This window comes from Zootermopsis nevadensis, unplaced genomic scaffold, assembly GCF_977971745.1.
Source record: "Zootermopsis nevadensis isolate Lab colony 2312 unplaced genomic scaffold, Znev_1.0 Znev_ptg000021l, whole genome shotgun sequence".
Lineage (NCBI taxonomy): Eukaryota > Metazoa > Arthropoda > Insecta > Blattodea > Termopsidae > Zootermopsis > Zootermopsis nevadensis.
The window spans coordinates 13,401,775-13,416,869 of NW_028259153.1; the positions used below are offsets into that span (position 1 = coordinate 13,401,775).

The 15,095-nt window shown below is 41.8% G+C and overlaps 1 protein-coding gene and 1 long non-coding RNA gene across 4 annotated transcripts in view; one reads left to right on the top strand and one right to left on the bottom strand.

Moving 5' to 3' along the window:
- Positions 1-15,095, top strand: part of LOC110841338 (uncharacterized) — a 97,774-nt gene that overhangs the window by 62,313 nt on the left and 20,366 nt on the right. The window lies entirely within an intron of this gene.
- Positions 8,937-11,245, bottom strand: LOC110841403 (uncharacterized). The gene is made up of 2 exons (XR_002547186.2): positions 10,808-11,245; positions 8,937-9,822 (listed from the first exon to the last, which is right to left on the bottom strand). It is a non-coding gene; the product is annotated as an uncharacterized LOC110841403 (long non-coding RNA).

Below are 15,095 nucleotides of genomic sequence, written 5' to 3' on the forward strand. Positions count from 1 at the left end.
TCCTACCGAATGTCTACAAATCAAGCCAACGAAAAAGTTGGGACCCGCAGTGCTCAGGCACTTGAAGAACGGGTCGTTCCCAGTATCCCAGTATGATACGATGTTGAGTGGTACGCGAACTATGTAAAGAAAAATCAAAAGATAATATTAACATAATGGAGTTTTCCCTGAACGCATTTGATTAGTGATACGTCAGCGAAAAAGGCTGAGAACCCCCTGCTTTAGAGTATTCCAAGCAGAGTTTTGTCCCATCCATGACACTAGCTGAAGAGACATTTGTTTGTGTGAGGTTCAAGGTTTTAGGTTTGCACGGCCGTAAAAAGCGGATTATGATCTTCCGGCTTGTGACGCCGTGTAGTCTTCTGCATAGTTAAACATGGTTTTGGAAGAACGGGTCGCCTCAATCCGTATTTTTCGTGTATGCATGCGGTGTCTCCGCTGTGCAGCAAACTGTGGTTGACCTTCAAGTCTGGTCCTCGCTGGCCTTGTCCTTGACTTTGCTGCCTCATCCACGGCAAACTGCGTTAATACTTGGCACATTTATAGATCCCTGTTTTATGCGCCTGAATCGTATGCATTTTTATGGCACGTTTTGGGAGATTTCAGGTTCTCGAGAGCGGCGTAGAGTGGGTGGACTTGTAGCTACTATCATCGTTTTGGAGGCACCTTCAAGGCTCAAGTTCAGCTTGCGAAACGAGTTCTTTTGCCAAATTCTGTGTAGTTTTGTGTCCCTGTATTCGTCACATAAGGTTGTTTCAAAGAACACCCCAATTGTTTCTATCGGAAATGACATAATTGGATTCGCAGGGCCCCTATATGTTATGCGTATTTTGCAACAATTAGTACTTCTAGTCCCTTGCCTAAATTTGTATCTTGTACGCAGATTTGGCAGATTGGTGGGTGGAATGATGACAGGGGAGACATCTGGCAGATAGCACATATCGGTTGCACTGCCACGTTGTACATCACAAGTCAGAAATCAGGATTGCAGTTTTCAAATCGAAACGTGTGGTTACGGATCCCCCCATCTGAGGCGTGTCGGCTTTGAAGGATAATGGTTGCATGAACGTTAAAACTAATTTATCCTTGAAGATTCGAAAGCAGGCCTCCGGAGGGCGAGATGTTGAGTATTGAGCTAACTTGCTCTTTATTTTAAATTATGTTTGGCCAGTAGTTCGCTTATGATGTTTCAGTCTGTATTTCTTCTTTGGTCCGAACCGAATATGTTAAAGAACTGTTGGGATGTGGCGGCATGGAGGACCGTATAGAAAATGTAAGAATAATATTAAAATGAATATTGGGGAAATACGTGGGTTTTGAGAACGAGAGGTAGAAGCAGCTGGTTTAGAATCGTGTATAATGGTGGTGCTGAACCATTCTGGTTTCTGTAACTGGACGTTTTTTTTTATATATTTAGATATGTATAAAATTAGTCGTGTTAATTGTAACTTGACTCCAATAACGTGGCCTCGCCGTTTCCGTGCGTCACTTATTTTATTGGGTGCGATGTTTTATTCGCTGTTTAATCAGTATGGCAGACCATCTTCCTCCACACCACGTCTTGTGGTGGCAGCTGGACACGAGACAGCGCGTGTATTGATTAATGAGTTCATTCGGAACTGTCCCTGGTTAGCATCTCCGTTGCGCGAAAGTAGGTGGAAGGTTTCTTCGCAGAATACCAAGAGGTTACAGTGAATGCATCATCTTGTTGGAGGACGTAGGTTCGTATTCCGAAATGTTATATCTTAGTTGCTTACACTTCACATAATTTCCATTCGTACAGAATACCCTTCTGGGTAGTTGCGCCATGTAGTCTGGTAGAAGTTTACTGACGTTTTAAGAGGTGTTTGCTGCCTCCATCATCAGAGCCGCCGCTGTGAGAAACTGAAATCTAACAAAATTTCCCGTGACTCAACATGATCTCAGTAGATGATACATATAATTATTTTAAATTTAGTTGCACTGAGAAATTTGGTGTAGCGGTAATGCTCAGTGTTTGGGAAGTACCTGGTTTGCATCTCCTCCATTTTGCTTGTTGCCTTGAGGGTTTCTTGGTTTCCCGCAGTCTGTAGGCGAATGCTGGTAAAAAAGAGATTCAAATAGGCCACGACGCCTCCTCTCATACCTGTACCATTTCATGTATAACACCTGTTGAGGTGGACCCCATTATTATGAGTAGTCGCGTCCTCGGAGCGAGTTCGTAAACCGAGTCGCGATTTCCCATAAACGCAGTGTTATAATTGATGGTTACGTCCCCAGATGACCAAAATAACCAGAAATCGACAAATGTACTGCCTGAAACGAAACATAAGAGTAGACGCAACGGATGATACTAATTATTGCACATGCTATAAAATGTCAAAACAGCAAAACCTTTCGCTCTACGTACACCAAACTAAATCGCAAGGCAGACTGACTCATCTACTTCCGTTGGTTTCACTGACTGGGCGACGTCGCATCCTCCCGTTAGCACGTGTTCGATTTCGTTAGGAAGATTTCGGATGAGCGAGTTTGCGTTTGGATGACGAGCCAAGTGGGAGGTAGTGTGCCTTTGCCCTTCATTATAAAACTTCGCATGAGCGAAGAATGGCTGTACTTGTTGAGAGCGCTGTTAAATAACTCGGCAGTCGGGAGCATGCCGTGCGTACTCGTAACTTTCTACTTAGTAGAGAGAATCCTGCTTAATTTATTCGCTCTGCCTTTGTTTTGTAACGGCATTCATTCCGGCTGATAATGGCCAATTGTTTGTTACACTGTCTTGTAAATGTTAAATTAGCGTGCTTTGTTGGAAGACACTTGCTCAACAGCACTGGCACACCCAGCTGCGAATTTCCTTCCCTGTCATCACAAGTCAGCGCCGACTCCGCTGGCTGCGTTATGTATTGAATCTTTTGGGATGGCAGAGGCTTGTGATGATCTGATCCCCCATCCAAGGAGGCCTACCGCCAGAAGATAATAAAGATTTATAAAATCTCTGCAATGGAGGATACTAAGAATCTACGTGTACCATTTGTGTGCCTGGAGAATTGACTAAACCTTCAACCAGAAGTGCCCATCAGCGCAGACGCACACCCGTTCTAATACGCGACATAGGAACATCGGATGACTCCCAGTTCCCTATTCTATAGCTTTGTACTTTTCCATCTTACTGTTGCATTATTAGTATTTCATAACTTACACAGAATTTATTATATTGGTGGGGTCGCTGATAACACATCCGTACTATCGAAGTATCGTACAGATTACTACAACAGTGGGAACATTTTTATTAAAGGGCATTGCTTTCAGGCTTCGATGTTGGGGTCAGTTCTCCGCTCGGACAGACAGTAACTTCATGAAGGAGCTGCGTTGACTGGACGATTTGAAGACATGCGATGGTCGGATCCCCCACCAAGGAATTCCTCCCGCTTGTTCTAACGAAGATTTATAAATTTTTTTCAGTAGAGATGTCAAGGCTGGGACTGGGTATTGTATTATAATTGTGTTACGCGGACGCAGTGTGATGGCGTCATCAAGTCCTTTGCAGATTGAGAAGAAGTGTCATGTTTTTTAAGTAGCATGCCTTGCAGCTGGCGCTCGCAGACACCCGTGGTGTTAACACTTGTCACATTTGTGCGAGTGATAGATCATCTGTTGTGTTAAGGAAGTGCAAGTTGCTAAGACGCTCTGGCTCATTTTGAATACCTCGTGTTTATGATTAATATAGTCTTTGTGTTACAGTAAGTGTGAATCGGTCGTTGTGAAGTTTGTTCACGGATATCAGTGGGCGTAAGAAGTCACGGGTTTTTTTTTTGCTGACTTCATCATATCGAAACCAACAGTCCTCAAGCAAATCATTGCGTTTAATTTTTATGGGGGTACTGCGAAACTTATGAGGAGCTGCAGACATTGAACGTATTAAAACAGGAACGACACTTGGTAACGTCTTATATCTGGTTTTGGGTTTTTATATTATTCATAAAAACACGCGCTGGCCGCTGACGTATGATAGCTGCCTAGGAACGCTCTCCGTGTGTGCATGTACGTTTGAAGACGATGGACCGTGATGCGATATTCACTGTTGTTTATGTGTAGTGTTGTTATTCACAGGTCTTCAGATATAAGAGACTGGACGCGTGACTCAGTAACCATGATGAAAAGCTGCACGCGTTTCTAGTTTCGTATTTATAAACTGTAGCCAGGAGTAAGCGAGATCTTCTGGCCTATAAACGAACGTTTTCCTTCACTAGAGGGACATACGACCACGCTTGTTGGTTTGGATGACGAATGTGTAAGAGGTGTTGCATATTGCCGCGAGCCAAATGTCACTGCCAAACAGCACGAAAGGAGTGTTATGACGTAACGCTTCTGTTTCTTTTAACCCATTCACTGCCAAGCCTAGTGCAAAAATTTCAAACTCTTTGCTAAAAATGTAATTATGACATAGTATTGCTTTACGCCAAACATAAGATGCAGAAATGTTTGACAAGTGTTTTCCGCCGTAGTGCCATCTGTTAACATATATATATTTGTTACATCCAGTAGTAAATCAGCCTCTAAGCATTGGTCGTATCTGGTCGAGGGACGTTTCGCAATATGTCGGGAAATGGCGACGATGCAGGCCCACGGCACCCAAGGGCTCGCGCTTACAGTCACGATGTTACCTGGACTTGTGCGATGGTACACGAAGAGTCGAGCTGCGTAAGTGCCTCCAGTGGAATGACGTCTAATACCGCCCTGCGGACACACACACCCCAGTCTTTACACCCCGCATCAGGTAACCAGGACCCCTCGCCGCGGAACCGTCGGCAGGTCAGGAGAGCCAATACATGGGGCCAGTGAGTAGAAAAATATAGCCGAAGTCTGGGGTTATCGGCATTGCCTAGCTCCGTGGTTAATATTTATTGTTGCAGTGAACTGGAATCTTTTTCGAATTGTTGTGATTGGACACACGCCATCAGTTTGGAATGCACATTTTTGTATATACATTCTTACCAGTTTTCTTTCCCAATATTCGTGTTGCAGAAAAGTACAGAATTGATCCTCTACTAGTGACTAAAATGTATTTTCCTTACATTTTGTTAAATATTCTTGTACGGGAGACTCATATGCATGTCCTAATTTTTAAGGGGGGGGTGCGTGTTCTGTCATGAACACAATTTTCTGCAGCAGCGCGTTTGGAGAAGATGGACGAAGTGTTATTTTTGTAAAGGAAAACGTTTTTTTCTCTTGACTGGTTTCAGATTTGACATGTTTCGGCGTGTGTCCCAAGCCTTGTACCTACATCCTAATATTTCATCCAAATTCTTTGGGAACAGGATCCGAAGATTCAACGCCGCATTTGACACGGTCCCGACGCAGTTCAATGCAATTGACGCATTCATAACCTGTTTTCCTGATATTCGTTTTAATATTTGTTCTATAACAGAAGTAAACGTTGTAGTGGGCGACACTCCTTTGTATTTTGGAAGTTCCGAATTCGATTATGGGCTCTGACGCCGGCTATCGAGATCAAGGATATTTATCGTTTTATTATGTGCCTTATGGTAGGGTTAGGTTTTGAAAAATACCGCGCCATCTCTTCCAAGTTTATCATCGTTCATAATCGTTGTGTCAGTCAGTGTATGTAGTTGATGCGTTGGTAACAGCAACCATGCACATGTGATTCCGCCACTGCTACCTGTGTGGAAAGGGCCTCAGACGCGAAAATATTAGATGTGAAAGTTATTTAAGATCATGCAGCTACCAGGGGCTTATCCCGGTAGAAAATCAACCGTAGCGCTATCTGGCCACTTTACCTCCTAGTGTCGAGGTCTGTAATGTGTTATCTTTAACTTTACACCTATTAAATACATATTCGTTAATCCGGGGACAATGGCGGCTGGATTACGGAGCTAACAATTCACCTGCTTTCAGTTCTGAGGTGTAGAATGCGCGGAGCTTTGTCTTCATACACATTGTTAGTCTTCTTTGTTCCGAGGACAAAGCGGCCTTAGTAAAGATGAGATGTAGAATGCTAGGAGCTGTACCTCCGTCAGTCTGTGTCCTGTTTTTGTCTTGGGTTAACAACACCTGGTCGGGGGGGGGGGGGGGGATTCTTAACGTGAAGCTGAATGTCCGGGTTCAGGCTGTTTCAGGACATCGGACGGGCTCCGCCCTTTATGGACACAAGAGGCGTGTGGAATAATAGTACAACCCTGTGTTGGGACTCTCGGAGACGACCCTCTTGTTCCGCGACATTCCTGTTGGATTCTGACGTGACCTGTACGTAATCGCATTTGACAAACGCAAGATCTGGAAGTGCATCCGATATTCCATGCTGTGGATTCAGTCTGTATGTCGCTAGTATGATAATCTACATCATGGCGCAATTTATGTACATAACACTTTGCACAAGACACTTCCGCTTCTATATATCTTTCATGTTTTCTGTTTGCCTTTTGTTTTAACTTCTCTTGGAGCGTAATGCTCCGTCGCCAGATCTGTCTAAGGTAGCTGGATTTTGAAGATAACAGATATCAGCAGCTGTGTGAAGTGTTCCAAATCATTTACGAAGGATTTATTGTGTTACCGACTAAGGGACTCAGTATCCTGTTGAGGAACCAATGGCATTCGCTACTGATCTCAAAGGAGTGCACGTCTCTGCAGTTTCTGTAGGTTGTTTCCGTGACGACGCTGTCCCTGTAACCGGGTGTTGCCTAATTTGCCGGGTCGAGCGTTCGGCGTTTCTGTAGCTGTTGTTTATGTTCTTAGTTTAGTGAGTTCGCTGCATTTGTAATTATACCATCGCCAGATCTCTTTAAAACGGAAATGTAAAAAAAATCGTATAGGCGTGTTCTTTCGTTTTGAACCTAATGACGTGTTTGTGGTCACGGTGATATTTAAATTGTATGGCGTCATAATACAATACGTCATATCTATTCGAGCCTTCTGTCATCCTGTACCGTGACTCAGATCTGCTTCTGATGTTTGCCAATACGTCAAATTGTGATATGTTTGTATGGGTGCGCGCCGTATATACCAGGTTCGCGGGTCTCATATGACCCGCCAGAGTTCGTTATTAAATCGGCATTTGTCAGTTCCAAGTGCATTTTCGGAGACAAAGGTTCACGCCCAGTCAAACCCCGATACAGCACCTCTCTGTTTATCGACACCCTCGCATTGCGTCCGCGAAATCTCCCTCCGCCGACATCTGTGGCAGTACAAACGTGCCGCCATGCATCATAGTTGAAATCGATGTAACGTTATTTGATTTTGTTTCCGTCGCATGTAAGAACAGCGTTCTTTAATTTTCGGCTGTACAGATTCTGTACACAAAGAATTCTGTCTTAACAGGGAAAACGTACTAGGATAAGAACTTGCCAGTTCATGGCTGTCTTCTGGGTTGTTGCGCCGTGTAGTACGATAGAAGTTTATCGACGTTTTCAGATGTCCTTGTTGCATCCATCATCAGGGCGATCGGTAAACTTCTACACGGCGCAACAACCCAGAAGAAAACCATCGTCAGACTCACCGCCGTGAAAACCTCAAATCCTACAAATCGGCAGTAGCGACTCGGTGAGGGTGTGGTTGTCACTTGGGATCAGTGGTGTTAATGACTATATTCCGTATCCAAGCATTTACAGTCAATTTGCCTGCTACTGGGAGGGGCGTTGATTTCAAAATAGAAACATTATCCAGAGTAAGCCGCGTACTTTAACAGGTAACATTCCAAGAATCGTGGAAAAACTTAAAGATCCCCCCCCCCCCCCCCCCCCGGTTTCCCTGTTTCTTTTCCCTTTTTGTTGTTTGACGGGGCAGTGGACTCATCTGTAATGCAAATGTTTCCACACGGTGACTAGTGTGTAGTACGCAAACAGCTTCGTTTGAGTACAATCGGCATGTTTGTTACAATGAGGAAATTAAATACACTACAAATAATCGCTCTAACAAATGCAGGTAACTTGCTGGCGTTGCAAGCAGCCCACATTTCTGTGCTTCTGGCTCTACGTTCTTTAATATTCTCTTCCTTTTCCCGCCTTCTGCTTCCTCCTTTATCTTGGTCAGTTTCCTGCTCCGCCTCCGTTCTCTTGCGCCCGTCCCCTTTTCGTCTCTTATTCATTTGATTTTACTTTGTCATATCCTCCTATTTACATTGAAACCTTCTCTTTTTATTTTATCAAGTGTCAATTTTATTTCCCTTCGCAGTTTCTTCCTATCCTTATTCTGCCGTCTTCTTTCTCCCTTCTCGTTCGTCCCACTTCTATCTCGGACAATTTCTGTGTCTGGTCAGCCTACTTGTTCTCTATTTTCTTATCTGTTCGCTCTTGCCCACTCGACTTTTCTTCCTGTTATCTCCTTATTCTGCTTGTCTTTCTTACACCTTTCGGCATCACTGAACAACACAGATAAGCGTTGACTCCATCGAGATTCGAACGTGCGGCTCGCAGTCCAAGACCGTGTGTTCCCGCGTGATACACTTTATATTTGTGGTATGGACTGTGCCTGACGTCCGTGACTAAGGGGTGTAATATATGTCAAAACCGAATAAACGTTTCAGCCACGAGCTGCAGAATTTATCTAGATGAACAAACATATGTTCTGTTCTATACAGTTGCACAACTCGAACACATGCAGACCGAAGTTGGCGAGTAGAATCAATGCTAGTTTCCCTCCATTCATACTGTCTGCCCGTTACAGACAGTTGAGCCGCTATTTTTGCCGCCAGGCTTGCTTTACCGTTACGTTCATACGATCGCTTGCGGTAGCTATGTGCATCCTGTAATGCTTAACCACTCTTGAAAGGATGTCTCTCTCTTGTTTCTACTTGGTTTCCATTACCTCTCGGCGGGAAACTTGCATTATAACACGCACATTTTCCGTAAATATCCTATACTATTTTGCATCTCTCATAGGACGTGGTGTACATTTATTCCAAGTACAAATTCGTGTGTTTGCCAGGGCTTAGCGGCAGAAGAGATGTGTAATAATTTTATTGTTGACAGTCACTAGTAAGACTACAGATTATTATAGTCTGGGTACAAAAGTAACATTTGACAAAGAACGAGTTTTTAAAAGACATTGTATGTTCAGCGCATATTCTTGATTCTGATACACAAAATGCAGACCTAAATAATTAATAATGAGGTGAATTATTGATCATGCGACATTCACAGTTCACTTTTATGAGTCATGACCTTGTGAGAAATTATGCAGACGGGGTGTGTCATTTGCAAGCCGTGAGAATCAGAATTCAGTGGTACCAACATAACGTAAAATGTCTGTGGGTGCATCATCGTCATCACAAAACTCCACCACTGGATTTTATCCTTGGCCATTTCAATGAAGTTTACATTATGTAAGATAAATTTTAACCCATCTTCCCTTCATGTTGTTGGGCTTTCAATTATGTTCTTCCTTGACGTTTTACAGCGAACATTTTGCGTACGTTTATGGTTTCCATTGCGTGCTGTATGTTCATTTGGTTTCATCCTATTTTACTTTGGCCTTTGAGGCCGAATCGATCTGCATTATGTTTTAAAATATTGTTCTTATAACAAAGAAAACATAGAATGTTTCCATTTTGAGAATCATACGAAATCCATAAATACATTCTGGGGAGAATACAAAGTTGCAGATCGTTAAAGTAGGAAATACATTCAGTTATCACTGGGATTTGAGGGGTTAGTCGCCTTCATAATATCCGATTGGGGGTACAGATTTTAGATTTTCTCATTTTTTTGACATTCTGTAATGATTAATTTGTTGAACTGTAACGACGTTAGTTCTTATCTCCGGAGCACAAACCAACTTGCATTTCCTGTATGTGCGTCGCACTGTCTCACTGACTCGGGTTTTCGCAATCTGTGGAGAAAATGGTCGGCACATTAATTTCATCGAAACGAAACGAATGTAATTTTCAGTTTGGTGACGCTTGCTACTAGTACGAACGCTTTCGTTGGTGAGATTTCAGGTTCTCGCAGCGACATACAAAGACGACTGACTGTCTTTTGGGATGTTGCGCCGTGTGGTCTGGTAGAAACTGACCGACGTTTCAGAGGTCCATAACCACAGAACTTCCCCGAGACTACAAATAAATGTTTAAATTTCTTTAAGTTTGAAGATTTCTGTCTTCTGGGTTAATGCGCTGTGTAGTCTGGTCGATGTTAACCAACGTTTCAGAGGTCATACTGCCTCCGTCATAAGTTTCTTTATGCATCATTTTTCTTCAACTCAAATACTGAATCTTAAAATTTTGCATACCGTGTAGTGTATTAGAATATCAAATAAGTAACAAACAACTATTAACACAATAACAAAGACACTATTGCCATACGTGTTTCAACCTCTTGAGGTTGAAACGCGTATTTGATATCCAAATACTGGAGTTGATGCTACTTGGTTAAATCAACAAACATTTGATATATGACTCATGAGAATTTTAAAATCCAATGTACCTTGGCCGCAAAACAGAATCATCTCTCTTTCTCTAATATCATGACGTTGTAGAAAAGAATGTCTCATTGTCTATTCCGTGGAAAACGTCCTGTTGCTAGTCAGAAACCAACACAATTTGTCCGCAAATTTATCACAGCTGTTTCTCTTTTTAGGGTCCGTTGTTATCTCCTAAATAAGTATAACTATTGTTAAAATTATCATTTTCTTTTAAACGAGAGTTCATAGTCCTTATATAATAACAATTATACATTTTGGTCTTATTCATTCCCGCTCATCCTTGAATCAGATATGTGCCGCCGCCCCTGACGTTAGATAACTTGTTTTTCCTGCATTGCGAATTGTGTGAATATTAACTTATATTATGATTTAGCAAGTATTTCCACTTTCTCACCGTTCGTTTTCCATGCAGTCCTTGACCAGGTCGCCGGAATCATTAGGGTCACTGAACTCGTGATTTTGAAGGCGTTCTCTCTTGAGCACTCGAGGGGTGTTCTTCACGCCACATGAAGAACATTCTTGTGTTTTGGGTCATTTTTCCACTAATGTGACAAGGTACCGAGCAAAAATGGGTTGAACAATGATGTCTCAATGACGCATGTTAAAAAATGCGTTCGGCTTTTTACCTCGCGGAGTACCACTTCATTGAAGCAAAACGAAAAATATTCTAGAAACGTCACATTTCTTTAGATATTTAAGCAACGCCCTTTAGATTTAAAATTATTTTTGAAGCACTGAATGTGCCTTGAAGACGTAACTATACGTCGCAGAGCTGAATCGAGCTTTCTGTTACGAAACAATTCAGAAAATAAAACTGGGGAATACTTTTTGCTGGTTCGTTTCGGTGTAGTGTGCGCCGGCCTGTACACCGGCTGTAAGGTTGGTTGACAGCGCTACAATCGCGTGATGGCGATACTTGAAACTACAGTTGGCCAGCTAGCTTCATCGCTCATTCCGACGGCCGTGAAATAGTTGCGTGTCAGACGTCGTAGTGTACTGGCCTGCGTTCTTGTCGCGTTAGGGTTTAGTTCTGTCCAGTGCTTTATTTTGAGTTAGAGGAATGAAAAGTGTTTTGTTTTGACTACCTGTTGTGTTTTTAGTGGGACAGAAAGATCTTGGTACCTTTGCTACTCGTTTAGAGTTGGTGACATTTTGTTTCGCACTGGTGTGTTGGTCTGAATCATGAAGGCCGAAGTGCTCAGTGTGGGTTACCCGTCAGTTATGAAACCTGATTTGCTTCGTGAAGTTGTCAGTAAATATATAGACCACTTCTTTCCGAAGTAAGTAATTTGGGCTATAACTGTTTCGTCTTCAGTCAGACGTTTACGAAATCTACCGTTTTCTGTTTCTCTTCGTCAGAAATTAATAGTTGATTCTTAAAACCTATAGTCTGACTAGATTTTCAGTCCACGTGTGTTTGTGTGTATTGAGGTAATTAAAAATTCGAACATTTTTCCCTTAATCACAAGTACACTTGGCTTTAGACGGTGATTTGTCATGGCTGGTATGTGGACGACGAAAATTTAGTCACAGAAGGTGAAGGGGCCAATTTTGTGGGTGTGCGATTCTCTCCACCCCCGTCCCGAAGTGTAATCTGCTGTATGGATTTGTTGCTTGTCTTTCAGAAACGAGAATGACGAATTGGCGTTTGAAACAAGATTGCGTTCTTCTTTTTCTTCCCTGATGTACGCATGTTGGTCAAGTCCACATGTTCCTCGGAGCTACCGAGTTTGTCAGTTGGATTAATTTGTTATTCTTATTGCATAATATAATCCTCTAACATGTAATCGAACGTTTATAGGATTTTAAAAGAAGTATAGATTGTGTAAAGTAGAAATTGATGGACTTAGTTTCTCGTTGAAAACTATAACTTTTATATCGAACGCTTTTCAACAAGTCTGTGGTGTATTAATGATAGGTGTTATACGTAACTCGATTCTCTCGCGGTGCTTTGTCGGGTGTCAAATATTGCCCGGCACTGGTAATGCAAGTGACGATATATCAGTTTGTGTGGTCTGCTTTTATTACAGTCTCATTCTGGGGGCGAATAGCCGCGTTTTAACTTGTGTGACTGGCTAATTGATCTAACAGAAGATCGCGGCGTAACTGTTAGCATTTCGTATTCGGGAATCCCCTAGTTCGAATCTCGGATCCCATTTCTGCTCCCCTACCCGAGATTTTCTTGAGTAGCCAGTTCCTTTATATAGGCTTTCTTCAACGTAATTACGAATTGATAGCTATTGTTATTCTGTGCGTGTTGCCGCACGGGTGTTTCAGGGATCTGGGTTGAAACTCTGAAGTTTGAGTTTCGTGAACAAAATATTCTTCAGACTATGGTCGGAGCGTTTATGTTTCCCGTGCCAGCCTGGCTAACGCTTTGAAAACTAAAAAGAAAATGCTTCTGTTTTACTATCGTGGTTTAGTTGCTGTTAATAGTCATGGAGCTGTTGCCAGCCAGGCATTGGCGTTAACGCTCGCTGCGAGCGTAAGCCTTGACTGTCCGGCTAACAACACATGGCTGGCTGGAGCTAGCTAATGCATTTTATCTGATCTGTTCTGCTGTGTTGTGGTGTGTGGAGTACCATTGGACCATGAAAGTAATACAGATACTTTTTCGTCATTAAAAGTGTTGTCCGAGTTAATATGGTTAACATGTTCTAATAAATTAGAAAATATTCAAAGAAAATTTGCCAGTTTATGCAATTACCGATTTTTCCAGTTTAATATCCCCCGAAAATATGAACTGATCCTATCTACTTTAAATTTTAGAACACTTTATTCCAGACGACGACATCTCGATGCGTTATTTCTTATTAATGTATTTAAGGGCAAAATAAATTGCCATTCCATTATGGACGCTGTTGGTTTACGTGTGCCGGCGAGGCAAATAAGAGAATTTTCTACTTTTAGTGTGAGCAGTGCACTAAGGCATAGTCCTTCAGCCAGGTGCGTCATCGCTGCAAATGACGTATGTAAATCTTTGGACGTATTTAGCATAAACATTGTCTCCCTTGAGAGAACGTTCTCAACAAGGGAAATGATCTAGCTTCGTTATCTGTCTTTTTATATTTTTTAAAGTTTTACAATTATATTAGTGTTCCCTAGGTGGATTATTTGTTTTTATTTATATTCCTTCATTTTTTGCTCTGTGTTAATATTGTTTCTATTTTGGGTTTGCCTGTACTTGGCAGTTATATTTAATACTGTATATTTATAAGTTTAGTTAATCCGTTTGTGTAATATTATCCATTATTATTTCATTATTATTGTATGTATTATCAGTGTTTGCCTGTTATTGGCTTCTTGCTGTTGGCAAACACGTAAATAAATTAATTGAATTGAATTGAATTGAATTAATTGAATGTAAGCTGACAAATTCAGTAAAAGCAAAATTTGGTGGTTTGGTTATCAAGATTTGTTAGCCCAGTTGATTTTTTGGATTGCGAATAATTATATCAGCGTGCATTATTTCTTGTAATTTTAGAAAAGACAGTGAAATTTCAGGTGTCTCAGTTTCGTACACCTTATCGCATCTTCCCACGACTAGTTTCTTTAGAAATCGTCTGTTGGACAAGAAACATTACTACGTTTCGGGAGTTGACAGACAGCCCGTCAATTTTAGAGCTAGTTCTAAAAAGCATCGCGAATCGGCGTATAACCAAATGTTGAGGTATCGGCATTTCTGAAAACGTACAGGTCTCGGGTGTATTGGCTTATGATGGTGATTCTTCAGCGAAAATTGTAGCCAGAAGGTAAACAATACAAAACTGTGTATTCTACTTGACAAGTAAATCTTTACATATTGTACACGTAATTAATATGCCAAAATATAGAGTTACATCCAGACTATGGACACTGTTCCGATGTAGCACAAAACCTTTCCAACGAAGTGACGTTGGTCAGTGTAGATTTCATGTAGTTTGATTATCCTTTGTACTGTTGCATGTGTTCGCGCCTTTGTAACTTCACGTTTTATCGAGTTAATTTTTTTGTACACTTTAGCACACTAAGTACGTAACTAAATAACTTAGGCTGGCTGTTGTTCTGTTTGAACTTAGAACGAACATATTTGTCTATTAATTACGCAAAGCCGCGGTCGGGTGGTCAGCACTCCTTCGTGTCCTGAAGGTACCAAACTGATTTGGGCCCGAGGGTCGGCTAACCCACTGAGGTTTTACACGGTTTTTCAGGTCGCTCGGGTGAATTCTCATTCCCTAACATTAGGGCACTTCACATCGAAATCGTTTGCTGCTGTTATTGAAGCATTTTAGCAAGGAACTGTCTAATGAAACATTAGGCCACCGACTGGTAATAAAATTCAGGACCCTGGAAGTGTGTCTGTCTTTAATGATTGTAATCGAGCAACGAAGCAGGTGAAATTACGACCGTACCAATTTCAAGCAATGCACCAGCTGAAACAACGGGATACAGCTGCAAGAATTTAATACTGCCATTGATGTCATCATTTTGTGCTTGAAAGGGCTCATGTGTAGTAAGTTTGGTCTGCATTTTAAATTCTACATTCTTTATAGACTGCGGAATTTTAAAAGTTTTTATATTTAGGCCTTTGTCTCTCTCTTTTTTTTTCTTTCCTTGGGATTCATGTAAAAGACAGCTAGCACACTGAAAACGCGTTCTTGAAGTGCCCGATTTCAGTTTGCTGTTCTCACTGAGATGATGTG